This window comes from Oryctolagus cuniculus, chromosome 17 (assembly GCF_051225735.1).
Source record: "Oryctolagus cuniculus isolate XC-2025 breed Fujian yellow rabbit chromosome 17, ASM5122573v1, whole genome shotgun sequence".
NCBI classification, from domain to species: domain Eukaryota; kingdom Metazoa; phylum Chordata; class Mammalia; order Lagomorpha; family Leporidae; genus Oryctolagus; species Oryctolagus cuniculus.
The window spans coordinates 66,979,491-67,006,900 of NC_142883.1; the positions used below are offsets into that span (position 1 = coordinate 66,979,491).

A 27,410-nucleotide genomic window follows, 5' to 3' on the forward strand; every position below is an offset into this window, starting at 1 on the left:
CGCTTGCCTGTGGTTGGGGAACAGGGATGGGGGAGATCTCTTGGCTGTCCATTTTGAGAGTAAGTTGGCATTATCTTGTAGTTGTGTGCCAAGCCCTTAGGAGGTTGAAGGTGATGCAGGGAGAAAGAGTTGTCTGTTCCTACATGGGTGTAGTTCTTCATCTGGTGTTAGGGCAGGTTTGTCTCTGTCTGCACATGCAGGTCCGGTTATAGGAGCCTTGCTGTCTGTCTGGTGCCACTGTAGTGGGACTGCTACTGATCTCAATTTCCTGCCCTACTCCTTTGTGGTTGGTCTTCTTTGCTGTCTGCTTGAAGGTAAGCAGCTTTAAGGCTAGGTCCTAACTCACTTTACTGCCCTGCTGCCCAGGGACTGGAGTTTGCCCTGCTGTGTGCTGGAGTTTGAGGCAGGAGTACATGGCTGAGGAGGATCCAAAGTCTTAGTCTGTGAGTCCTGTCCAGGAGGCAGAGACCATGGCGTCCTCTCTGAGTCTGGATTTCACAGTCGCAAGCCTGGTCTTGAGTTTCAAGTCTAAGGTCTGGACTTCCCTCTTCCCCAGGTAGTAATTGTTTCTCTCTAGACTGGGCTGCTCAGAGCTTGGGGAAGGGTGATGTAGTAAAAATTTCCTTCTTACCCTTAAAAAACAAGAAAAATGATTGATTGATTTGAAAGGATTAGCATCAGGGACACAGAGAGAGATCTTTGATCCACTGGTTCACACCTTTGATGGCCTCAATGGCTAGATCTGGGCTAGATCAAAGCCAGGAGTCAGAAACTCCCTCAGTATCTCACAGAGGTGTCAGGGGCCCAAGCATTTGGACCATCATCTGGTGATGTTCCAATTGCATTAGCAGGGACTGGATTGGGAAGCAGAGTCACTTGAGACAGGAACCTAAGCTCCCAAATCAGCTGTGATTTAATTCACTGTGCCACAGTGCCCCTTGTTGCCTTCTTCACTACCTTGTTTTTTTTTTATTTTTTATACATTTTTTTTATTTGACAGGTAGAGTTACAGACAGTGAGAGAGAGAGAGACAGAGAGAAAAATCTTCCTTCCATTGGTTCACTCCCCAAGGCTGCTATGGCTGGCGCTGTGCCGATCTGAAGCCAGGAGCCAGGTGCTTCTTCCTGGTCTCCCATGCAGGTGCAGGGGCCCAAGCACCTGGGCCATCCTCCACTGCCCTCCCGGGCCACAGCAGAGAGCTGAACTGGAAGAGGAGCAACCGGGACTAGAACCAGCATCCATATGGGATGCCAGCACCACAGGCACGGTGGTCACCTTGCTTTGGCTTTTGTGAAGGTGACTTAGTTTGTGAACAGCTATTCAAATTAATATCTGTGTTGAGAGAAGTTCACCTGAATATCTTACTCAGCAGCCATTTGGTCCTTCCCAGGGAGAAGTTTTGAAAGTTAGTTAGTTTAGCTTTTTGAATCTAGAAGTTAAATTATTTCTTGAACAAGAAAAAAGCCACACATCAATTTATACTCTCTTGAACTGCTGAGTGTATTTTAAAAATGATTTGAAGTCTTGATAGTAAAGATTTTTATGTATCTTTATAAGTAATCAGCAACTTGAAAGGATGCAGGAAATACCTTCCCATCATTCACATTTTTTGGTTTAGTACCTTTTGCATTCATAGGTAAGATTGTCATACATCTCATTTAAATAATAGACAGCAGTTCAAAGTATTAAAGGAGAGAGTGATAGTGGGACACAATCCTTCTTTGGACAACAAGATTTAAAATTCAGAAATTTGAGTTCTAGTCACACTCATACAATAAAATTTTATTTTATTTAATGATATGAGCTGATTGGAATCAATTAATCTGGCAGTTATACTACAGATAAGGGGGATCAACCTGAATCCTCTCCCCTCCATGCCACCATCTTAAATTTCTAAGGCCTAGATATTTTAATTATTTTTTCCACAGATTCATACCTTAGTAGCTAGCAGAGGAGGAAGGAAGGACTAGAATTAAGCTTCCTTTTCTGATAGCATTGTTTTCCTGACTTCATTTCGTTGCCTGATTTTTGTTGTGAATTTATAATTATATGATACAAACTTTGTATGTTCTTAAGAATAAATACATGATTTAGGGAAGCAAAATGGAAAAAGCACAAAGAAATAAGACAAAGTTGACATCTTAGCTCTGCCACTTACTAAACGTATAACTTGAGGCAAGGTAACTAACCTCTCTGATTGCTAATTACCTCATCTGTAAAATTATATTTTCAATAGCACCTATGTCATACAGTTGTAGTTACCTATAAATTGTGTGGAACCCCTGGCCCCATTACATAACATATAGTTACTAGGTAACAAGTTTTCTTTCTTCACATGTTCTTTCCCTCTCTTTTCTAAAGTTTCCTTTAACTTTCAATCAACTGTTTCACCTGACAAATTTGGCCCTTATCTCAGAAAGTTTTTTTAAAAAATCACTTATAGTTCTAAATTGGTAATAAATGAGTATTTTAAGAATCTGATTTATCTACAATTACTTGTAGCTTATATAGTGTGAATCTTTATGTGACCTGTTCTTATATTTAGTCTAACAATCTCATTATATTTAGTCTAACAATCTCATTGTCAGGTGTTCTTATTTCTAGTTTCCGTATTTGTTCCAGAAGCACCACAACCTTTATAGTTATGATTTCAGGGAGCACAATATGTGCAACCTTGTTTTTTTTTTTTTTTTTTTTTTTTTTTTTTTTTTTTTTTTTTTTTTTTTCAGAAACCAAAGACAAAACATGACCTTTTGTTGTAATCTCCACAGTGGAGACACTTTTGAGAGGAGAAAGAAACATTTTTGATCGATGAGCATGTCTTCTTGACAAATGATAGTAGAACTGGTCAGTATCTCTTTTTATATATTGTATGAGTATAATTTCTTTGAACTAATTGATTACTTAAGGCTCTGAAATTACTACCTTCCATTAAAAAGGTTAGCTGATTTTTGTGTCTGTAGCCTTACGTTAACTTATTTTTGCATTTATAGTCTTGAATTAAGTAACCAAGCTGGTTTGACCCTACTGTTACAGTGTGAGCTCCTTTCCTTTGGAAACCACTTCAAGCCATTTTGATTATCTTCCACCAGACTGTATGTATTGTGTGTGTGTGTGTGGGAGGGTTGTTTAAGCTTGCTTATTTACATAGTCAGCCATAAGCCCCATCATCCAAGGCATGTCAGTGTTTATCTTTGAGTAGACACGCATTCGTTTGAAACATAGGGTAAGCTGCTCTGAATCAGTCCCTTCCCCTACACAGACTTCTTTTTGTTGTTGTTGTTGGCACTGTATTCCAGATTGAAATGCCTCCGCGTCAGTGCCATGGGTCACTGTTGGTAATATATATTAGTGTGTTGTGCTTTGTAGGTATGGTGGTAAAAATACGTAACATAACCTACATATTTGGTCAATAATACTGAAGTTATTTGAGGAAATATTGCATAAACATTCAAAAGTGGAAACCTTTTTAAAAATTTACAATAACTTCTTATTTATTTACTTACTAACTTGCTTAGTAGTAATATATTGAACTCTAATTTTCATTATCTGATATTTGACTTCACAGCAGGCTGTTATACTCAACAATATGGTTTAAGGGAGAAATTTTCAAAGAAATTTTATTAGAAATGGAGATTTAAGATTTGTCTATTTTGTAGACACATTGCCTTGATTGTTGGGACACAGTGGCAGCAGTTAATTTTTTTAAGATTTATTTTATTTATTTGAAAGAGTTACAGAGAGAGGTAGAGCCAGAGTGGGGGGATCTTCCATCCTTTGGTTCACTTCCCCAGATAACTGCAATGGCCAGAGCTGAACTGATCCGAAGCCAGGAGCCAGGAGCTTCTTCCAGGTCTCCCACATGGGTGCAGTGGCCCAAGGACTTGGGCCATCTTCCACTGCTTTCCCAGACCATAACAGAGAGCTGCATTGGAAATGGAGCAGCTGGGACAGAAACTGGCGCCCATATGGGATGCTGGCACTACAGGCTAGGGTTTTAACCTGCTGTGCCACAATGCCGACTGCTGTAGCAGTTAGTTTTCTCATTTTATTGTTAATCCAGGGCTTTCAAGTACTTTTCAGAGCTCTCTCTCTCCCTACTCAAGAGAATACATCTTCAGTCATTCTGCATAACTTTCTTGTACTTCCTTTGTAGACAAGCCTATGTGTTAAAACTAATAGACTCAGGGGCCGGCGCTGTGGTCCAGTGGGTTAATGCCCTGGCCTGAAGTGCCGGCATCCCATATGGGTGCTGGTTTGAGACCCAGCTGCTCACATCCTGTCCAGCTCTCTGCTATGGCCTGGGAAAGCAGTAGAAGATGGCCCAAGTCCTTGAGCCCCTGCACCCACACACCCACATGGGAGACCAGGAAGAAGCTCCTGGCTCCTGGCTACAGATTGGCACAGCTCCGGCCTTTGCGGCCATCTGAGGAGTGAACCATTGGATGGAAGAATCTCTCTCTCTCTCTCTCTCTCTCTCTCTCTCTCTCTGCCTCTTCTCTTTCTGTGTAACTCTTTCAAATAAATAAATCTTTTAAAAAAGAAAAACTAATAGACCCAAAGGAATCCAAACACAAGCTCTCCTCTTGGAGAACTTGTGCTTTAGTTAGAGAGAGAAACTTGGAAATAACTAACACAGCTGATAACTGGGGTTACAGTGGAAGCTTTTATCAAGGATCTGGAAAAGACCAAATGGGGTAATTGAAATTAAATGGTACTTAGGAGGAAGATCTGATGCTCAGCACTCTAGAGGGGCAGGAGTTTGCAGGGAGATGAGTGATATGAATACAATCTTCATTTTCTGCTCCTTAGGAATGTATCCTTTTGGCTTCTTCTGCAGTTTGAGAGTGGGTTAGATTTGGTTTTACTTTAGTCAATGACAGAATTGTGCCTTACTGATAAAGATAGCTAATGTGACCCACAATATGGGTAGTCACATAGCTGAGTATCTATTTCATGTGGTGACAGTGTTACTTTGCATGAACTGCTATTTTGATTAAAGTTTTAAATTTAGTTATATTTGAATCTTATCAAAATATTTAACTGAGAGTTGAAAATGAGATCACACACTATTTGAAATATTTGATAATGGGTATTATGTGCCTAGAAATATAAGGAACATCAGTAAGATAGCTATGATATTAAAAATAGCTTGTTACTGAGAAAAATGTTGAAAGTTAAAATATGCCCCGGTATCATCTGTGTATAGGGATACAATTTACATTCTAGGGTTATATGTACAGTATTCAGAGATAGAGAAGTGGTTTAGTCTGGTTGACATATTCTCAAACAGCTCCAAAAACTTTATTCTAGTCAACCTGTTCAGATTAGGAAACTAATTCAGGTGCATGCCCTTTAGAAGCAAAACAGGATAGTTGCACACTCTTAACTCTAACTTCTTTTTAAAATGTCCTTTTAGGTCTTAAAGTTATCTTGAACAGCACAATTCTGCTATCACAGAACTAGACTTAGACTTCCTGTTCTCTGGATTTTCTTTAGAGCACAGTAATAAGTTCACACTCTCCAAGGTAGCTACTGTTTTGCTCCATCCTTTCTCTGTGTTACCACACCTAGAACCTACTTATCTCCTTTGTACTTTGTACGTCAGACTTTTTTCCCCATATGTGTGGGGAGCAACTCGGACTAGACTAAGTTACTGGAATTAAGACTTATTCTATGCATCTGCTCTCCCACAATATGGCGCTGGGAGAGGAGTAAACAACTTTTACACAGCTGCCTCCAGTTCGACCAGTAACCTGCAGGAGCCATCCTGCTCCTGATTGGAGGAGAGCAGTGTACTTGGCGTGTGGGTAGCAGAGTTGGGATTGGTGGAAGAGGACTATAAAGGAGGAGAGAGACAACATGCACCAGGAACATCTAAGGGGAACATCTATCTGAAGGAACACCTGAGCAGCCCCCGAGAGAGCCGGCCGGCAGTGTGCCACTCCTCCGCGGAAGTGGGGAAAGTGGCATGGGGCACCGCCCTTCCACGGAGGTGGAAGGGTTGGCAGCCAACCCGGGAAGAACCAGCAGCAAACCCGGGAAGGGCCGAGCAGACGAAAGAACAGCGCAGGGTCCAGTGTTATTCCTCTGTGAAGAGGGGGAGCGGCATAATGGTGCCGTGACTCAGATAGGAAGCCTAGGAGCCACAATATGAGAGATTTGAGTGAGGGTGGAAGGGCATAAGAGAAATGAATAAAGCCAAAGTGATTTGTTTAGTGATTTTACTACTGCCCCCTTTCTCCTATGCCATCAGAGCTGCTGATAGATTCTAAAGAAGGAACAACCATTTTCCTGCTTCTATATCACTAGATGCCATTTCTAATCATAGTATTTTCTGTACTCAACTCAGAGGCAGAGATAGAAAGAAACAGAGGCAAACACAGAAAGAGAATCCCCATCTACTGGTTCACTCTCTAAATGGCTGTCATGGCTGGAACCAAAGCCAGGAGCTATTAACTCAATTTAGGTCTCTCGCATGTGTGTACAGACCAAGTCACTTTGCCATCACCACCTAATGGGACTACTATAAAGGCTGTATAGAAAAATGAGATTTTTGGGGGTGTTAAAGCTCAATTTTACAGTAATATTTCTGGAAACATCTATTTGGTTCATAAAAAGATATCTGTGGGGCCGGCACCGCAGCTCACTTGGCTAATCCTCCACCTGTGGCGCCATTACCCTGGGTTCTAGTCCCTGCTGGGGCACCAGATTCTGTCCCAGTTGCCCTTCTTCCAGGCCAGCTCTCTGCTTTGGCCTGGGAGTGCAGTGGAGGATGGCCCAAGTGTTTGGGCTCTGCACCCACATGGGAGACCAGGAGAAGCACCTGGCTCCTGGCTTTGGATCAGCGCAGTGCACCGGCTGCAGTGTGCTGGCCACAGCGGCCATTGGAGGGTGAACCAATGGCAAAAGGAAGACCTTTCTCTCTGTCTCTCTCTCTCTCTCACTGTCCACTCTGTCAAAAAATAAAAAAGTAAAGATATCTGTGGTCATATAATTAAATTTTTATGGCATTTATTGGGGGAATATTCAAATTATTAGGAATATAGATAACACAATAGCAAATTTAATATACCAAAGGGAAAATCAGGACCAGATTTAGGTTCTGTTAAAGTATTTGAACATTAAAATAGTTTAAAATTTTTGTAATAGGGTCACTTATAGCTAACAGAGTTTTGATGAAAATTTAATTTGGAAAAGGAAATAAAAAGAAAATGGTTAATCTTTCATTGTGATTTGGAGAAACTGTTTTTGAAAAATTAGTAAGAAAAATACTACTCCTGGAGCCAGCACTGTGGTGCAGCTGGTTAAACTGCTGCCTATAGCGCTGGCATCCCATATTGGCACCAGTTCAAATCCCAGCTGCTCCAACTCTGATCCAGCTTCCAGCTAATGTTTCTGGGAAAGATGGTGCAGTAGAAGATGGCTCAAGTGCTCAGGCCCTTGCACCCATGTTGGAGACCCAGATGAAGTTCCTGGATCCTGGCTTTAGCATTGACCAGCCCCAGCCGATGTAGTCACTTGGAGAGTGAACCAGCATACTCTAACCAACCAGAATATAATCAGAAACTTAGAAATAGAGGAGAATAATTGAATGGCTGAAAGGTCTGTTGATTAAAGTATATTTCATCACAGGAAGACTTTACCAATCAATCCTATTTTCTTCCATTTAGTCTTATTTCTCATTTCTCCCTTTATTTAAAATTTAAGAAGATGATAGTTTATGATGTCAAATAGACTGAAATATGCAATAAGTGTAAAGTCTGAGCAAATGACAAAGGGTGTATAGATTTGAGATTTCTTAAAGCAAATGTCCAGTAGTCTCCTCTTATTCCCTAGTACATTCTAAGACCTCAGGAGTGTTGTGTACATCAGTAGATGCATGAAACCACAGAAAATTCATGCCTTGGCCCTCCAAACTAAGTCCTTACTATCACACACTATGGCTGAAACTTCTGTAATTTTAGGTACAAGGCTAAAGTAGCCTGACATTCTTTTTCTCCCCTCACAAGATCATTGATAAAAGTTTCATCCCTAATGTAGGTCAACGTCAGGGTATATATTTTTTCTTTAATAAGTCAAACTGTTTTACCTTTTTAGTTTGCTTTTCTGTGAGATACCTGAATTACCGCATCACTATTCTTGTCCTTTGGAATCATTATTAAACAGAATAAAGCTTCCTTGAGCATAAGCATTGTGACTCCCTAACAGCCACTCTGATGACTTGAAATGGCTCCCAAGTGGCTAATGGGTGGTAGTGTGCACAACATGGATACACTGGGCAAGACAGAGCAAAATGGCATGAGATTTCATCACGCCACTCATTACCACATACAGTTTACAACTCTGAAATTGTTTATTTCTGGAATTTTCCATTTCATATTTTTGGACCCTCATGGACCAGGCATAACAAGCCATAGAAAGCGAAACTGCACATAAATGAGGACTACTGTATGAGCATTAAATGGACTGGTAACAGATAGCCCTGATGGGCATATGAGAAATGCCTCTAAAATAGAAAGGAGAGGTCTACAGACAAAGCCATTATTTAATGTAGGGACACATAGCCATGTATTTTTGAACTGTACACCACATATGGGCGAAAACAACTTTAAAGTTTTGGAATGTATTGGTATTCTGCCTGGCACTGCAGGTGGATGAAGGATGTTCAGCCAGTAAAGTCTATGCCTATCTTCCAAAATCTTAAAAATCTGAAGCACTTCTGAATCCTAACCATTTTGGATAGGGTTGTTCACCTTGTAATGATTTTAGTGAGTTTTTTAGGAGGCTTAGGTGGTGATGTACATCTCCATAAGCCTCTGCGAATTGTTTATTCAAGTACATTAATCCCAACAAATTTGAAGTACATATTTGACCTTCAACTAAAGTTGATCACATGACCCATTTACTTTCTTTTTAACCTGTCCTTTCTTGGTTCTTTTAGACAATCTGTTGCTGTGTCTGGTTATATCCATATCTAGGTCAGGGTCTTTCCAGCAATGCCACCATTGGAGCTAACACCGTTGCCACTGAAGATGGACTTTCCTCACTTTCACATGTGTATGTGACAAGAGTTTGGTGAGAGGAGACAGTGGCTGAGGGTGGTGGTGGTGACAGAAATACCATGGGAAAAGGCAATGAGAGGGATGGGAAGGAAAAAGAAACTCTTACATGCTTATCTGATAGTTCTGACTGGTGCCACTATGCATTTAGAATTATGACATACTGTATAAAAGCCTCTTTTAAGGAATTATTTTGATTTATTTGACCACATGTATTAGTTAAAGTTTTTTTTTAAATTGAATTGTATTTAGTTACACAGAAATGCACAAATACACACACTCTCAGTGAGACAGGAAAGAGGAGAGAGAGAGAGAAGAGAGAGAAAGCTTAGACCCCCTAGGAGAGAGAGAGAGATAGAGAGAGAGAGAGAGAGAGGAAGCTTAGATCCCCTAGTTGGCTCTCCAAATGCCACAGTGGCAGTTAGGCCATGCAAACACTGGAGCTGAGAACCAATTCAGGTCCCCTCCTAGGTGGCAGAGACCCAAGTACTTGAGCTATCACCTGCTGCCTCCCAGAATGTACATTAGCAGGAAGCTAGAAATGGGGGTAGAACTGAGATTCAGATCAGACACTGATATGGGATGTGGGCATGTTAACTGGCTTTTTAAGCACCAGGTCAAATGTCTGAACCTTTTTACTTTTAATGTTTGTTTTCTTTCTCCAGTTGTACTACATATGATTATGTATCATGTGTAGATTTATCTTTATATTCCTTGAAACTTTACAGTTTTGCTTTAAAACCAGTGTGTGTGTGTGTGTGTGTGTGTGTGTGTAAAATAAAATATGTAATTCTTCAACTGCATTAGCCATATTTCAACTTCTTAGTTACTATGTGTGATGAGTGGTTACCATTTTGGACACTTAGTTATGGAACATTTCTGTGTTCTCAGAAAATTTTGTTGAATAGTGGTGGTATAGAACTTGTACAGTGAATGATGGATTCACTTAAAATGTAACTTATTTTCATCTTTAAAAAGAAAACATTTAACAGAAACATCTATTTCTATTTTTATAATATTCCATAAGTCCATCTAGTGTTGGAAAACATGCTTTAAGAAATAATATGGAGACCAGCATCATCGTGCAATGGGTTAAGCCACCACCTTTGACAGCAGCACCCTGTACAAGGGCAGGTTTCAGTCCCAGATGCTCTGCTTCTGATCCAGCTCCCTGCTAATGCCTGAAGAAAAAGCAGTGGAGGATGGCCCAAGTACTTGGGCCCCTGCCACTCATGTGGGAGAATGGATGCATTTCCAAGCTCCTGGCTTTGGCCTTGCTCAGCCCTAGGTATTGGGGCCATTTAGGAGGTGAGCTGGTGGAAAGAGGATCTCACTCTGTCTCCCTCTCTGTCTGTGACTCTACCTTTCAAATAAATAAATCCATTTTTTAAAAAGATAAAAAGGACCTTTTAATTAGGACTTGGGATTTTACTAAATAAATGCCTATTTTTAAATTGTTGGAAAAAAAATTGTTCTTGACTGTATAAGTATTTCCTTTTCAGTACTGCTTACATTACAAACTGTGTGGCCAATTCTTTACCTTGTTATAGAAAGCTAGACATCAAGCTTATGTCAGTTATCCTACATACCAACATAAATGAGGTAGGATGGCAGTAAGAAGAGAGTGGGGGAGATATGCAGAGAAACGTCTCAAAGAAGGGAATTTTTCCTTATGTATTAATGATATCAGAAATGCCTTTAGGGGCAAGCCTATCGGTTAAGATGCCTACATCTCACATTGGAGTACCTAAATTTGATCCCTAGCTCCAGTTCCCGATTTCAGCTTCTAGCCAAGGTGGACCCTGGAAGACAGTGGTGATGCCCAAAGTACTTGAGTCCCTACCACCCATATTGGAGCTGTGGATTGAATTCCTGGCTACCAGCTTTGGGCTAGTCCAGGCCTGGCTGTGCAGCCATTTGGGGAATGGACCAGTGGATGGGTCATCTTTTTTTCTATCTCTGTTTCACTCTATATCTCTCTGTCTCTCAAGTAAATCAAGAAAAAAAATCAAAAGAAGTCACAGTAGACCACAGAATAAAAAATTTATTCACTTCAGATAATTTCACAGAGATTTCCTGGTACAGTGTCCTTTCCTCACCTCATTCCTAAATGTTGATCCTGTTTTAAAAAAATAACAGAATTACCTATTATATATTACAGTTTTATGAAATTAAAAAATGAGGTAAAACATTCCATAAAGTTAAACTTATGCACATTTTCTTGATTGCTTTTATGAAAGAATAATTGAATTTCCCTACTTTAATGTGACTTTAGAGACTGCTAAATTTTAGTTTTGAAGGAAAAATATATGTTTTTGTAGAAAATCAGGCATTATATCTGAAAGTCCATAAGGTTTTTTTAAATTCAGTTCTTTATGTCCTTGTGGATATTGAGGTGGAATCTCAGGATTTCTCAGTTCAAACCTTAACCTAAAAATCATCGTAACTCTAGCAGTCAGTCCTCATGCAGGGAGGTGTTCTTTGCTTTTGTTTCAGTGGGGCCTCCTCATATGGGAACATGTTTCATCTAGACATATGAAGATATTCGTATTAGGCTGATGATAATTGTGCATTCTGTTTTTATATGTATTTAAAATGTGTCAGTGATGTGCCCTGATGTTTCATTATGGAGGGAAAAAAGCACTCCCAGGTCACAGCAGAGAGCCGGACTGGAAGAGGAGCAACCGGGACAGAATCCGGCACCCAGAGCCGCGGTGCCGGCTGTACATCATTTTTTAAAACAATTAAATTTAGCAGTGAGTGGCCACCGCCTCTGCCGCTGTTGTTGAGGCGGAGGCCATGGAGGCCATGGAGGTGGAAGCCAAGGCCCCGGCGCAGGGGGCGCACCCAGGGCTCAGGCCAGGCCTCAGTCGCCATGGCGCAGCCCCACCATGGCGCAGAGCCTGCAGATGGAGATCCCCAACTTCGGCCATGGCATCTTGGAGTGCCTCAGAGAACAGCGGCTGCAGGGCTGCCCTGTGACGTGTCGGTGGTGGTCAGGGGTCAGGCCGTGCTGGCCGCCAGCAGCTCTTACTCCTGTTCAACAGCAGCCGCAGCACCGTGGTGGAGCTGCCGGCGGCCGTGCAGCCGCAGTCCTTCCAGCAGACCCTGAGCTTCTGCTACACGGGCCGCTGAGCACGAACGTGGGGGACCAGTTCCTGTTCACAGACACAGCGGGCTTCCTGCAGATCCAGGAGATCCTGGAGAGAGGCGCCGAGTTCTTCCTGAAGGTGAGCTCCTGGAGCGGCGACTCGCAGGGCCTGCACACCTAGGGGCGCCCTCCTCCGAGCCACAGAGCCTCGTGGCGCACACTTCCAGCTGGCCCACCTGCAGCTCGCCGCTGCCCCTGGTCTCAAAGGTCAGGAAGGAGCAGCAGAAGTCGGACTCGCTGCAGTGCAAGCCCGCGGCCAAACGGCTGTGGGACGGTGGCCCCAAGGAGGCCAGGGGCGGCGGCGGCAGTGGCGGTAGCCGCAAGATGGCCAAGTTCTCCATGCTGGACCTGGCGGCCAACCGGCAGCCCCTGCAGCAGGTCCCCGCCGGGGTGGCCTTTGCCGCGGGGGTGGGGGCAGGGCAGCCGGCCAGCGGGGCGGTGGTGGCCGCTGCGGGCGTAGGAAGCGGGCCCAGCACGTTGGAGCGCAGGAGCCCGGGCACCTGGAGCGCCTACACCAGCGACAGCCCGACTCCTACCAGGAGGAGGACGACGCGGGGGAGGAAGGCTCGGACGAGCAGTGCCGGCAGATCTGCAACAGGTACACCGTGCACAGCGCGATGAACGTGGGCCCGACAGCCGAGAAGGTTGAGGCCCTCCCGGAACCCACAGTCGGATCCGGGTGCGGCAAGATTGGCGTCGCTCCCGGCTGAGCTCCTCGACCAGATCAGCACCTGTTGTCACCCCAAGCTCCAAGACGAAGGCGTCCCCTCTGAGAAGCCGGAGCTGGTGGCAGGCGCCAAGGTGTGCATCACGAGGGCGCAGCCCAGGAACCCGGCACCAGGTCTTGCCGCAGCCGCTCCTCGCCTCCTCCTTTGACCGGAACGCACTGGCCCCCAGCTGTGGCACCGGCAAACCACTAGACAGCCGCGCCCTCCACGCCCTCAAGAACCACTGCCGGAACTTCAAGGAGAGCAAGAGGAACGCCATCGCGGCCGGCGTGTGCCCCAACGCTCGCCGGGTCGTGCGCCAGAGCTGGATGCCCAAGCTGAAGCTGCTCACCCGAGGGCGACCCTACACCGCCTGCATCAGTGATTCGGGCAAGATGGAGCCCGAGGTGATGGGCGGGGAGTACAGCTTCCAGCGGGCCAGCTATGGGGCGAGGCGGCCCCTCGGCCGAGGCCCTGCAGTAACCGCGCCCCCACACCGCACCCAGGAGGGCCGCACACTTCCCCACTCCACCCGGGGGGGCCGTCACACTCCCCCCACTCCACCCGGGAGGGCCTTCACACTCCTCCACCCCACCCAGGGGGGCCGTTACACTCCCCCACCCCACCCGGGGGGGGCGTCACACTCTCCCACCCCACTCGGGAGGGCCATCACACTCCCCTCACCCCACCCCGGGGGTCTGTCACACTCCCCCACCCCACCCAGGGGGGCCATCACACTCCCCCCACCTCACCCGGGGGGTCCGTCACACTCCCCTACCCCCATGTCCTCACACACACCTTGGTCAGGAGCTACTGTCTGTCCCTCCCCAGGCCCCGAGGGGGTCGCTGCATGTTCCTGGGTCCCCTCCTCCATCCCAGCCCCTTCCCCCAGTGTGAGCTGCTGGCCGGGATGGGCAGGGCCGGCAAGGGCGGGCAAGCAGGGGCGGGGGGCAGGCCCGGGTTTCCTTCTTCCACACATGGCTCCCCCTTCCCTCACCCCAAGCTTTGTGCCCCCCCCCCCAACACACACACCAGTCCGGGCACGGGGCAGGGGCCTGCCTGGTGGAAGTCCTTCCTCAGCCTCCGCTGAGACTGGAGGGGTCGCTCAGGACCCCTCTGCACCCCCACCCATCCCCCAGTGCTTCCAGGCCTCCAAAGCGCCTTCCTGCCTCCTCTTCAGTCCCTGCGCCTGGGGGCCGGGGCAGGCGAGGCCGTGGGCACTGCCTGTGGTATAGCCGAGCCAACAGGCTCAGAGCAATGCCACAAGCAGCCTAAGGTGGCTGGGGGTGGCGGCCCAGCACCTGCTCTCACCCCTCCATCCAGCCCGTGTCCCCTGGAGCCCCAGGGAGGGAGATCCTCAGCCAAGGAGCCTCTTGTGTGTGAGTGTGTGTATGTGTGTGTGTGTGTGTGTGCATGCGCACGCGCAACTTGAATGAAGGTAAAAGAGGCAGAGTAGGACCGGGGTTGGAATGGAGGGTGGGGAGCAGGCTTGGAGGGGTGGGGCTGCTGTCCTCTCCTCTGCTTACCGCCCCCCACCCCTGCCCTGCTGCCCCCACCCACCCGGGACAGGGCCCAGCCCCTACCCATGTACAGAACATTTTTTTAGCTACTGAAATATTGAAGTATAAGATTTCCTTTTATTTTTCAAACCAACTGGACTGACCCCACCAGCCCACCTGCAGGTCCCCAGTGGGGGTGGGGGCGCACTGTGGAAGGCAGGATATGGGGGGGATGTGTGCTGGGCAGGCAAGCAGAGTACGCGTGCGCGTGTGTGGAGTGTGGCTGCGAGTTCCTGACTCGGGACCCATGGGTCTGACCTGTTTCCCTCCCTCCCTCAACTTCTCTGCCCCCCCCACTGCTGTATTTCAAGGGAGGTCCCTGGCCTTGGCTGGTTGGGTGGGCCTGGTTCCCCCAGGGGCAGAGCAGGGTCTGCTTGGGCCACTGGCAGTTTTTTCTCACCATTCCTCTCGTTCTCGCCTAGGGCAAGTGTGTGTGTACACGAGTGTGTGTACACGAGTGTGTGCGAGCATGTGCACACAGAGGCTTCTTCCCCACCCCCACACCTCTCGCCTTCTCCCCCACCATTACCAGCCTTTCTGCCCCCTGGCTCTGACTTCTGTGTACACCTTGTGCCCGACGATCTCGCTTTCCAGGTGGAGCATTTTAGGGGAGGTTCCGGTGTGGGGTGGGGAGGACCAGAGGGAGTCGCCCCACACTATACCCTTCCAACAGCGTCACCACCAGCCTGCTTTGGGGGGGAGTCTCAGCCTGGCCCGTGCCTTAGCCCCCAGCCACCCCGAGTGTGTATGGGGGGGTCGGCACACCCTGCTAAAGCACAGCTCCTTAGTCCCCACCCCATCCCCGCCCCAGCGCTGACCCCAAAGCACAATATCCTGGTCTCTTGGCAAGCAGCTGGGGCCGAGGGTGGGCAGGGGACTCCAGCCAGACCCTCAGAGAACAGTGGGCATGCCCAGGTGTGTCCAGGCCTCCAAGGCCTGAGTAGGCACACCGGCTCCCTGGAACTGGGGTTCTCCTCCCTCCCCACCTTTTCCCACGGTGGGGGTGCTCTGCAGTGCCAGGGCCAGGTGGCAGAGCCCAGTGGTCTTCAGGGACCCCAGGAGGTGGCCCCTGGCTTCCGGGCCTGGGGGGACAGGCCGGGGGGGGTGCAGGGGAAGGAACTTCCCACCAGGAGAGCCAGACAGGGCAGTGCCTTAGCCCAGGAGCCCCCCCGCCCCCAGGCGGCCAGCTGCTGTCCCTTCCCTGAACTTCTGTAAAGGAGGAGAGACGTCTGGAAATGTGAACCCCGGAGTATCCGTGATAGAATAAACTAAACGCCTTTGTGACAGAAAAAAATATTCTAGTCTCATACAAATTTATGTTCATATCTTTGGAAAATATTACTTTAATATAATTAGAAATAGATATTCCTCTGTAATCATCAGCTACATGTACTTACTATTTATAAGGATTCATTGCATAGTCTAGTGCATTTCCATGTCAGAGAAAACTATTTCGGGACGAGGCGCTATCTAAGCAGGAATTCTTAAGGGGGAGGGCATCAGTTGCTGCTGTGAAAGTTTGATTCCCTGAGAAATGATGACGACACTGATGGCCGTTGTTTTTAGTCAGGCACAGTGTTCCTTTCTGAGGGATAGGTTCAGAGTCCTCAACACAGTGGCTCCATGACAGCCTCTGGTCCATTAACATCAGTATAGAGATGAAACGTACATAGGGTGCCTCTCCCAACTTGGTGCTGATTGTTTTCAGGGACCCAGTGCCTGCAAGGTAGAATAGTTACCACTAGATGGCACTCCAGCCTTTAAAAGGAACCCTTCAATGCCCATGCCTCTAAACTATTCCATTCAAGGCTTTTGTACACCTAAATGACCCAGGTTATGAACCCTCACAACAGCTGTTGTTAACCTACCTTCTGAGTGAAACTGGTGAAAACTCATCTCTATGTCCTTAATTGTGGTACTCAAAAATGAAACATTTGGGGAAGAAATCACGGATTTCAACCTTGCCTTGTTGCTAGAAGCAATTTTGCCCATAATATCTGGAGTATCATGTGTCCTTCTAGTGTCTCTTGTCTTCCATCTTATTCCAGGGAAGTGTGTTTTCTAATTCTCATTCCTTTTTTCTCTCCACCAATTATTTAGTTTTTTTCTGAACCTTAGTTTCCTCATTTGGAAAGGGAGATAAAAAACACTCTCTCCAGAGGGTTATTGCAGAGGTTAGAGGAGATTTATGTAAAATATTTGTTCATAAATAGAATTTTTGACATTTTGATGACATCATTGTTAGAGTTTTGCTATTTATTTGTGCTCTCTCTCTCTTCTTCCCACCCTCCTACCCACAAACTCCTTCTCTCCACATACCTCTATTGTGAGTATTCATGAAAAATGTGTCTCAAGATAGAACCATACATGCATTTTGAAAAGTTTGCGCTGAACTTTTTTTTTTTCCAGGAACTTTTTGATGTGCTTTTATATAAGGCAAAATTTAGCAATTTCTTTTTACTTCAGTTGCACTTCTGGAGGTCTTTGGGGAAGATGCGTCTTTCCCGTGGTCAGATTTTTGAGCTTCAGGCGTTCAGTTGGTCATATCCATGGCTGTTAGCCTAGTATGCGAGATTGTCTTCTCCTCAGATGATAGGGTGTGGTGGGTAATGACTGCAAGCACATGTGGATAGGATGACTAGAGGTTCCAGTGGCTTTCTTTTCAGCAAGCCTCTCAAGATATTGTTGCCAGGGTTTCAGCATTGATGATAAATTTTAAATTATAGGTTTATTTGTGACATTATGAAATTTGAGAAAAATTCATAAAGCCAATCTTACTTGCCTCCACTGTTGACAAATGATTCTTTTTAAAAGAATTATTCATTTAATTTGAAGTCAGAGTTACAAACAGAGAGAGGAGAGGCAGAGAGAGAGAAAGGTCTTCCACCCAATGGTTCACTCCCCAATTGGCCCCAGCGGCTGGAGCTGTGCTGATCTGAAACCAGGAGCCAGGTGGTTCTTCCTGGTCTCCCATGTGAGTGCAGGGGCCCAAAGACTTGGGCCATCTTCTACTGCTTTCCCAGGCCATAGCAGAGGGCTGGATTAGAAGTGGAGCAGCTGGGTCTTGAACTGGCTCCCATATGGGATGCTGGCACTTCAGGCAAGGGCGTTAACCCGCTGTACCACAGCGCTGGCCCCAAAAAATGATTGTTAGTGTTTGTTTTGGTACAAAATGCAGGGAATATGCGTCTAATTCCTTTATTTTATTTTATTTTATTATTTTTCTTGACAGGCAGAGTGGACAGTGAGAGAGAGAGAGAGAGAGAGAGAGAGAAAGGTCTTCCTTTTGCCGTTGGTTCACCCTCCAATGGCTGCCGCGGCTGGCGCACTGCGGCCGGTGCACCATGCTGATCCGATGGCAGGAGCCAGGTGCTTCTCCTGGTCTCCCATGGGGTGCAGGGCCCAAGGACTTGGGCCATCCTCCACTGCACTCCCTGGCCACAGCAGAGAGCTGGCCTGGAAGAGGGGCAACTGGGACAGAATCCGGCGCCCTGACCAGGACTAGAACACAGTGTGCTGGCGCCACAAGGTGGAGGATTAGCCTAGTGAGCCGCGGTGCCGGCAGTCTAATTCCTTTATTCAAACTCAGTAAATGAATTGGGACAATGAATTTCCAGTTGTTTCCCAAGAGCAGATTTATTTGTATATTAATGAGGCACAGGTGTTAGGCCCCTGGTGCCTGCATGCCTGAGAGGCGTATTTCAGTTGTTTATCTACTCAGCCATAGGTACTGCGAGGTATTCAGGCTTGCCTTTAGCAGTTTTTACAGTGAGGGTTTTTAATTTTTTAATTTTTTTTCAAATTTACCCATATCTGTTAAAATTTTAGAACTGATCATGTAGAGCGAAATTGCAGATTTCAATAGTGAATAGCAATAACAGCTAAAGTAAGTAGTCTCACTATACTTAACTGCCCAGCCTAACATTAAAGAGAAACAGGTTTATCTACACGAATATCTCATGTGATAAATCAGTGTAATCAACAATTCACCTTTCTGTGTGTATTTTTTGAAATATATCTTTGGCAGTCAAGTATGTATTGGAGTCAAGTGTTTATATTAATATTAATTTTTTTGTTTATTCACTGAATTTCACTACCAGCATTTTAGTGGAGATGGAATAGCCTCCTTAAACTTTATGAATTTCAGTCACTGGCATAATTATAGCTGTCTACATATTCATTAAATCTACAGAACTGCCTCCCGAAAGACAGCCATGCATTCAGAAACAGTACACAATTAAATATACATGATTTAAAAGTTTTGTTTCTTAGGCTTGTTTAAAATTAATTTCCTGTAGCATTCCTTTCTAAGCAGAAGAATTCTAACAAAGGGATTCCCATGCTTTGGTTTCTTTCCTGTAGGAAAGAATGGGAAGAACAACGTGTAAACAACAATTACTTGGCAACAAGGGCAGAACATGGGCAGCTGAGAAGCAGCAGGTTCCGCAGCATTTGCTGGAAGGTAAGAAGAAAATATTTATTTACAGATTGTGATTGCAATAGATCAACACATGACCTGATGCCCTGGAAGATTACCCATGAAGGGGATCGCTGAATTTTCCAAGAGACTTCGCCCCTAGTCATTTGGCCATTCATGTTTATCTTTCACAGGACATTTACTAATGAGATGAGCCACCTTAGTCCTGAGTAACTGGTGATGATAAAATAACCATATTTTCTTCTTTGGATGGTGCAAAAGTCAGAGCAACACTTTGACGTTCTCCAAAAATGTTTGCAGAAACTCTTGAGCTGGGCAGGAAAGGGAGGGGGCAATTAGTTTTCAGGTTCTTACTGCATCAAGTGCCATCATCTAGTCATCCTCTCTTTTCCTTTCATAAATAGAGGATCGGAAGAGTTTTTTACAGTTCTTTTGCTTAAAATCACAAAGTCAAGGCAACAAGGAGAAATAGAAGGAAATTGGGTTAATGTCTTTGGAAGGGAAGAAGCTTTGGTTATCAAAACTGGTAATGATAATCAGCAGCCATGTTTTAAGTGCTTTGAAATAGTACCCCCTTTTGTTCTCCAAAAATGAATTAATTGGGATTTAGACTGGTTTCTAAAATGACTTCTACTGAAAGTTTTTAGGATTATCTGTATAAATTGAGCATACTGTGTCTGTGCAAGTAAAGACAGAATGAAATGCTGAGACAATTTTAGATTTAGTAATTTAGATTCAATAATTCAAATGCATTTTTCTTCTATTGTATGTAGGCAGTAAAGGCAGGAAACCTGCTGCTAGACTATTTGTATACAAATATTTGTATACCACCCGGTTCCCTGTTGTTTAACTTTTAATATTCATTTGCAAAAAAAAATGCAAATCCAGATTTATTTTAATGTTTTATTAAATAAATTAAAACAGATTTTTCTTTTCAAGCATTAAATCACAATGTGCAGTACATTAAGGACAGAGATCCTATATGAGGAGAAAGTGCACAGTGACTCCTATTGTTGACTTAACAAATTGACACTCTTGTTTATGGCATCAGGAATCACCCTAGGCTCTTGTCATGAGTTGCCAAGGCTATGGAAGCCTTTTGAGTTCACCGACTCTGATCATATTTAGGCAAGCTCATAGTCAGAGTGGAAGTTCTCTCCTCCCTTCACAGAAAGGTACCTCCTCCTTTTTTTTTTTTTTTGACAGGCAGAGTGGACAGTGAGAGAGAGAGAGACAGAGAGAAAGGTCTTCCTTTGCCGTTGGTTCACTCTCCAATGGCCGCCGCGGCCGGCGCGCTGCCAATCCAATGGCAGGAGCCAGGAGCCAGGTGCTTTTTTTGGTCTCCCATGGGGTGCAGGGCCCAAGCACTTGGGCCATCCTCCACTGCACTCCCTGGCCACAGCAGAGGGCTGGCCTGGAAGAGGGGCAACCGGGACAGAATCCGGCACCCCGACTGGGACTAGAACCCTGTGTGCCGGTGCCACTAGGCGGAGGATTAGCCTAGTGAGCCGCGGTGCCGGCCCAGTACCTCCTTCTTTGATGACCTGTTCTTTCCTTCCACTGGTATTTCACTTGCAGAGATCTTTCATTTAGGTCATTTTTTTTTTTTTTTGCCAGAGTGTCTTGGCTTTCCATGCCTGAAATACTCTCATGGGCTTTTCAGCCAGATCCGCATGCCTTAAGGGCTGATTCTGAGTCCAGAGTGCTGTTTAGGACATCTGCCATTCTATGAGTCTGCTGTGTATCTCACTTCCCATGTTGGATCGTTCTTTCCCTTTTTTATTCTATCAGTTACTATTAGCAGACACTAGTCTTGTTTATGTGATCCCTTTGGCTCTTAGTCCTATCATTATGATCAATTGTGAGCAGAAATTGATCACTTGGACTAGTGAGATAGCATTCATACATGCCACCTTGATGGGATTGAATTGTAATCCCCTGGTATGTTTCTAACTCTACCGTTTGGGGCAAGTCAGCTTGAGCATGTCCTGAATTGCACATCTCTTCCCTCTCTTATTCCCACTCTTATATTTAACAGTGATCACTTTTCAGTTAAGTTTCAACACTTAAGAATAACTGTGTATTGATTACAGTATTCAACCAAAAGTATTACGTAGAACAAACAAAAAAATACTAAGAGGGATAACGTATTAAGTTGTTCATCGACAGTCAGGGCAAGGGCTGATCAAGTCACCATTTCTCACAGTGTTCATTTCACTTTAACAGGTTTCCTTTTTGGTGCTCAGTTAGTTGTCACCGATCAGGGAGAACATATGATATTCGTCCCTTTGTGACTGGCTTATTTCCCTCAGCATAATGTTTTCCAAATTCCTAACAGGGATCACTTTTCAGTTAAAATTTAAACACCTAAGAATAATTGTGTGTTAATTACAGAGTTCAACCAATAGTTCTAGAACAAAAAAATACTAAAATGGATAAAGTATTACATTGTACACTATGAGAAACAGTGACTTGATCAATATATTTTAATCATGTATTTTTCTACTTTTTATTATAATTATAAATTGTAATCATGTATATTTATAGGTTATAAAGTTATGTGGTTTGTGACTACCATATAGATAGATTAAATCAAACTAATTATCCTATTCATCATCTCAAATATTTGACATTTCTTGTGGTGAGAACATCTGAGAATTATTCTCTTAGTGAAGTTGAAATGAATAATACTCAATGATTACCTCTATCACCATACTGTATATTAAATCTCAAAAATTAAAATAGCCTATCTGAGCTTTGTACCCACAGATTATCATCTCCCTGCTTTCCCCTATTCCCCAACCTCTGATAACTACCATTCTACCATCTACTTCTATGACTTCCATTATTTTAGCTTCCATATATTAGTGAGAACTTGATCATTGGTCTTTTTGTGTATGGTTTGTTTTGGTATAATGTTTTCCAGTTCATCCATGTTGCCCTCAATGATAGAATCTCTTCGTCTTTTAAAAGGCTAAATGTTAAAAAAAAAAAGGCTAAATGTTATTTCTTTATACACACACACACACACACACACACTTTTTTTATCTGTTGATGGACACTTAGGCTGATTTCATATCTTAGTTATTATGAAAAATGTTGAAATGAATATAGGCAGGCAGACATTTATTCCACATACTAAGTTAAAATCTTTCCAGTAAGACACTTTGAAGCAGTATTGATGAATCATATAGTGGTTTTAGTTTTAGTATTTTATCTCAACTTTATGGTGACTGTACTAATTTATGTTTCCACCAAAGGTGTATGGTGGTTATCTTTTTCTCCACATCCTTGCTATCACTGGACTATCCTTTGTCTTTCTGAGAATAGCCACTCTAACAGGTGTGATGTTTTAATTTGCATATCCCTAAAGATTAGTGATGTTGAACCTTTTAAGGTTAGCCTTTAGTTTGTCTTCTTTTGAAAAACATCTGTACAAATCCTTCTTTTGAGAACTGCTCATTCAGACCCAATTTTTGAGTTGTTTGAATACTTATATATTTTATATATTAAACCCTATCACATATGTGGATTGTCAGTATTTCCTCCCAATCTGTAGGTTATCTCTTTGCTCTGTTAATTGCTTTCTTTGCTATACAGAAGCTTTTAGTTTTGATGTAATCTCATTGTCTTTGTTTCTATTGTCTGCATTTTGTCAAATCTAAAAAAAAAATACTGCCTAGACCAACACTGCATAGCTTTTCCTCTGTATTTGCTTTAGTAGTTGCACCATTTCATCTAATTTAATCCACTTTGAGTCAATTTTTATATTTAGTGCAAGATAATGTCCCAGTTCATTGTTGTATAATTGAATATGCAGTTTTCCCAGCATCACATATTGAAGAGACTGTCCATTCACATTGTATATTCTTGTCATGTTTATCGAAGTTCAACTGGTATAGTTGCATGGGTTCTTTTCTTGACCTTCTGTTCTATTGCACTGACCAGTATGTCTAATTTTATGCCAGTACCATGTTATTTTAATTACTGTTGCATGTAGTATAGTTTGAAATAAGGTAATGCGATGTCCTAGCTTTGTTCTTTTTGCTTATGATTCATTTCACTGGACTATTTGTTTTTCTTGTTCCATATTAATTTTAGGATTTTTTCTATATATGAAAAATGATCAGGGTGGGAGTGTGGGTCAGAGGGAGGGTGAAAAATATCACTGTGCTCCTAAATCCGTATGTAGGCAACACATGAAATTTGTTCACCTTATATAAATAAAAATTATTTACAAAAAGAAAGTTGATGTTGGAAATTTGATGGATATTGTTTAACAGATTAGTTCAAGTAATATTACTTCAGCAATATTCTTGTTATCCATGAACATGGGATATCTTTCTGTCTATCTGTGCCCTCTTCAGTTGCTTTTATTAATATTTATAATTTTGGGGGTATAAGTCTTTCACTTCCTTGGTTAAATTTATCCCTAATTATTTACTTACTTATTATTTATTTATTTATTTTCTTATGGTAATTGCTAAGTGCAGTTGGTCTAAATTCTTTTGTTTGTTTAAGAAAGTTCATCATTTGGTGTAGAGAAATGTTATCGGTTTGGGCGTTTTAACTTTCTAGTATTTAGTACTATGTAAATTTGTTTAAATCAAGTTACTTCACATATTTGAGAGAGAAACTTAGTTATTTTAAGTATTGATCAGTTGCCTTTGGGGGCTACATGGTATAGTGGGTTGTGCCATGGCCTGCAATGCAAGAATCCCTATGGTTGCTAGTTCTAATCCTGGCTGCACTGTTTCCAATCCAGCTGCCTGCCAATGCATCTGAGAAAGCAGTGGAAGATAGCCCAAGTACCTAGGATCCCTGGATCCAAGTACCATGGGAGACTTGGATGAAGCTCCTGGCTTCAGCCTAGCTCAGCCCTGGGTGTTGCAGCCATTTGGGGAGTGAACCAGCAGACTGAAGATTTATTTCTCTGTGTCTCTCTCTCTCTCTCTGTAACTCTGCCTTTTAAATAAATAAACTTTTTTAAAAAGTGTTAAAGCTGATTATCATTTTTTCTATCAAGTAATTCAAATCTTAGATTATTTAGTCTAAATTTCATTTTGAAATACTTATTTTTCTTTGCTATTCTGTATTTTCAGAGTTTTCCCTCATCTTTTTTACAATACCATTATCATTTTCTTACCACATGCAGAAGCAGCTTCTCTTATACTTTTATGGCTTTTTTTTAAAAAAGTTTTATTTACTTATTTGAAAGTCAGAGCTACAGAGAGGGAAGAAAGGAGGCAGGGAGAGAGAGACAGAGACAGAGACAGAGAGGGAGAGACACAGAGAGAGAGAGAGGTCTTCCATTTGCTGATTTACTCCCCATCTGGCCACAGTAGCCTGAGTTGAACCGAACCAAAGCCAGGAGACTTGAGCTTCTTCCTGGTCTCCCATGTGGGTGCAGGGTCCCGAGCACTTGGGCCATCTTCCACTGCTTTCCTAGGACATATCAGAGAGCTAGATCAGAAGTGGAGCAGTAGGGACTCCAACCAGCACCCTATAGGATGCCAGCACTTCAGGCAACAGCTTTATCCACTACACCACAGTGCCAGGTCCATACTTTCATTTTCTGATAATAAAAATCCATCTCTAGACCCTGCTAATGTGGAGAAAAAGGTACCCTAAATACACTTCTGGTGGGAATGTAAGCTAGTATAACCATTGTGAAAGCCAGTCTAGAGATTCCTCAGAAAATAGATCTATCATATGATCCACCCATCCCATTTCTGGGACTATGCCCAAAGGAAATGTAATAAGCATATGAAAGAATTATCTGTAGTCCCCTGTTTATAACAGCTCAATTCACAATAGCCAAGGTAGGGAATCAACCCAGATTTCCATCAACTGGTGACTCATTAAAGAAAATATGGTACATATATACACACTCATCTATAAAAAAGAATGAAATTCTGTCTTTTGCAACAAAATGGGTGCAACTGGAGACCATTATGCTAATGAAAGAAGCCAGACCCCTGAAGACATGTGCTTTCTCTGATTGGTTGTAGTTAATATATAGAGTACAAAACAAAAACAAAAACAAAAACAAAAACAAAAAAACAAAACACCGTGTATATCCAGCTAAACTGACATCTAATGATTTGATTGTTGTCTATATCTTGTCTGATGGACTGTGTCTCCTTGTCTCTAGGCCATTCAAACAAATAGGGCAACTATTTTACAACTTCAAAAGGTGTATGTAAAAGAGGCTCACGGCATAAGCTTGGCCAAGGAATTCAGAGGCTGGTTGAGATGTCCATGTCCCTTATTGGAGGTTCCTGCATTTGCTACCTGCATGTGTCTCACAACTGAAGAACCCTCCTAGAGTAGGCCTTGGGAGTCCACTGGGATGGCTCAAAAATAATATTACTGCCACCCTCCTGAGAGATCTGAATTGTGTTCCTGGCTCCCAGCTTTGGCCTGTGTGCAAGCTGTTGTGGGCATTTTGTAGTGAATAAGTGGGAGTGCTGTCTCTGTCCATTCCTCCCTACCTCCTCTCTGTCACCCTCTCCATCCGTCCCCCTCCCCTTCTCCCCTCTCCATCTCTCTGTCACTCTACCTCTATAATAATTTTAAGATGCTTACTTAGTACATACACACACATACAGTCTCTCTCTCTCTCCCTCCCTCTCTCCCTCTCTCCTTCTCTCTCTCTCTCTCTCTCTCTCTCTCTCTCTCTCACACACACACACACACACACACACCCCACAGCCTAAAAGGCCATGTTCAGATTGGGAAGCACATGCGATGTGCCCAACCGTAGAGTCAGGAGCCCTGAGAGGATGAAGGTCAATTCTCTTTAAGACAGGTTTCTGGTGAAAACTTCCTAGGTCCCATGAGAGCTACATTAATCCCCTTCAATGACAGCCCACAGTGACCTAATTACTTCACACTGGTCTCTGCCTCTTAATATTTCCTGTTCCTCCCAAAATCACTGCACTGAGGACCAAGCTTCCAACACAGAAACATTTTGCAACACACTCAGACTATATCACACATAGCACTGTTCCACATAGCTTTCTAGAATTCATAAATGGGAAATACTGATGTGCAAAAACCTGCATCACCACAGATGGTGCTGCTTTTTCTTCAGAGGTTACTCAGCAGAGCAGGTGGGTGGACAGGGGAGGGAAGGAAGAGGCGGTATTCTGTTGTTCAAAATGGAGACTTGTAGGGGTCTGCAGCTTGAGAGAAAAGTTTTGTGTGAGGGTGGGAGGCATAGGGTAAGTGTAGACAGAGAGATAAAGAGAGATAGAGAAAGAGACAGTGACTGAGTAGAAGGAATAATTTCTTGTGTGCTCAGCATGGTGTAGTTTGCTGCAGTTCACAATAATCTTCATTTTGTGAGCAAATAGAAAAGCAGAGACCAAAGGTTTTCTCTTCAGAGAGGAAAATTTTACCTTGATTCGACGAGTACCTGTTGTCCACATGTATTGATCTATTATACCATAGTCAGCAAATATTGGCAGTTTTAAGGATTCATCTCAGATTGTTTCAAATGTTTAAAGACAATGTTGAAGGATCTGATTTGTTCATCACACGGTGCATACATGGACGGAGATGGGGTAAATGCAGGCCAAGCCCTAGAACGAAGCCCACCACAGTGTCAGTGCTGCCTGGTTTTGGATGACTCGATATTGAAGGTTATGCAGCAGTGTTACAGAAGCTTCTTCCAGAAGCCAGGCCTCGCAGGTTGTGACAGAGGGAAGCAAGGAAAGGCAGATTTCTCGTCCATGTTTTGTACCTTTTACCTCTACTACACCCATGTTGTTTCTCTTGTTGTTAACATGGAATTTTCTTTCAAACAAAATTTGATAAGATTAAATACAATAAATATAATAAATTATATATTGTTTAATATAAATATAATACATAAAATTATACATGTGCTTATATAAGTATAAGCATATATAATGTATAAATATATATATAAATAAAATAAATATAATCATCATGTTATTTTTCTCATGGCCAAAAGGGAGAGAAATTCATAGGTCACACGGTGATGATGGCCCACATCTGCTTGTTGATGTCTGAGGTCTGAGGGAAGAGTTAGTGGCTGGGACTGAATCCACAGTGGGGAGTTGGAGTTGTCTGGAGATGGCGTCACTCAAGACAAGCAGTGGAGCTTGGATTCAGGCTGAGGGCTACATGAAACTTCCCATGAGACCTAGGTTTCCTACATCAGGGGAGCCCTGGGGCATGCAAAGTGCTGATCTGCTGGTCAAGGGCTCCACAGATGAGTGGCACCAGTGACCTGGCAAAGGCTCATGGCATTTCCAGACAGAACTCTGGAAGTCCCACAGAGTGCCTTCCACACCATGTGACAGTGATGAGCAAACCCAGGAGCAGCTCTGGTTCACAGGGAGGAGAGATACCAATAAAGATGTTTAAATCAGCCATGAGCACAGATTCCTTTCTTTTTTCTTTTCTTTAACATTTGTATAATTTAACATTTGTATAATTTATTTGCAATACTGAATGTGAGAT

The 27,410-nt window shown here is 43.7% G+C and overlaps 1 long non-coding RNA gene, 1 other non-coding gene and 1 pseudogene across 2 annotated transcripts in view; 2 read left to right on the top strand and 1 right to left on the bottom strand.

Annotated features, from left to right (window-relative positions):
* LOC149121337 (uncharacterized) overlaps nt 1–23,857 on the top strand; it is a 33,489-nt gene extending 9,632 nt beyond the window's left edge. The window contains exons 2-3 of the long non-coding RNA XR_016223727.1: nt 18,842–18,941; nt 23,683–23,857. This is a non-coding gene — a long non-coding RNA (uncharacterized LOC149121337). The remainder of the gene's footprint in view (nt 1–18,841; nt 18,942–23,682) is intronic.
* LOC100347036 (uncharacterized) overlaps nt 1–27,410 on the bottom strand; it is an 876,288-nt gene that overhangs the window by 751,333 nt on the left and 97,545 nt on the right. The gene's annotated exons all lie outside the window — the stretch shown is intronic.
* LOC127489082 (nucleus accumbens-associated protein 1 pseudogene) lies at nt 11,954–13,403 on the top strand (annotated as a pseudogene).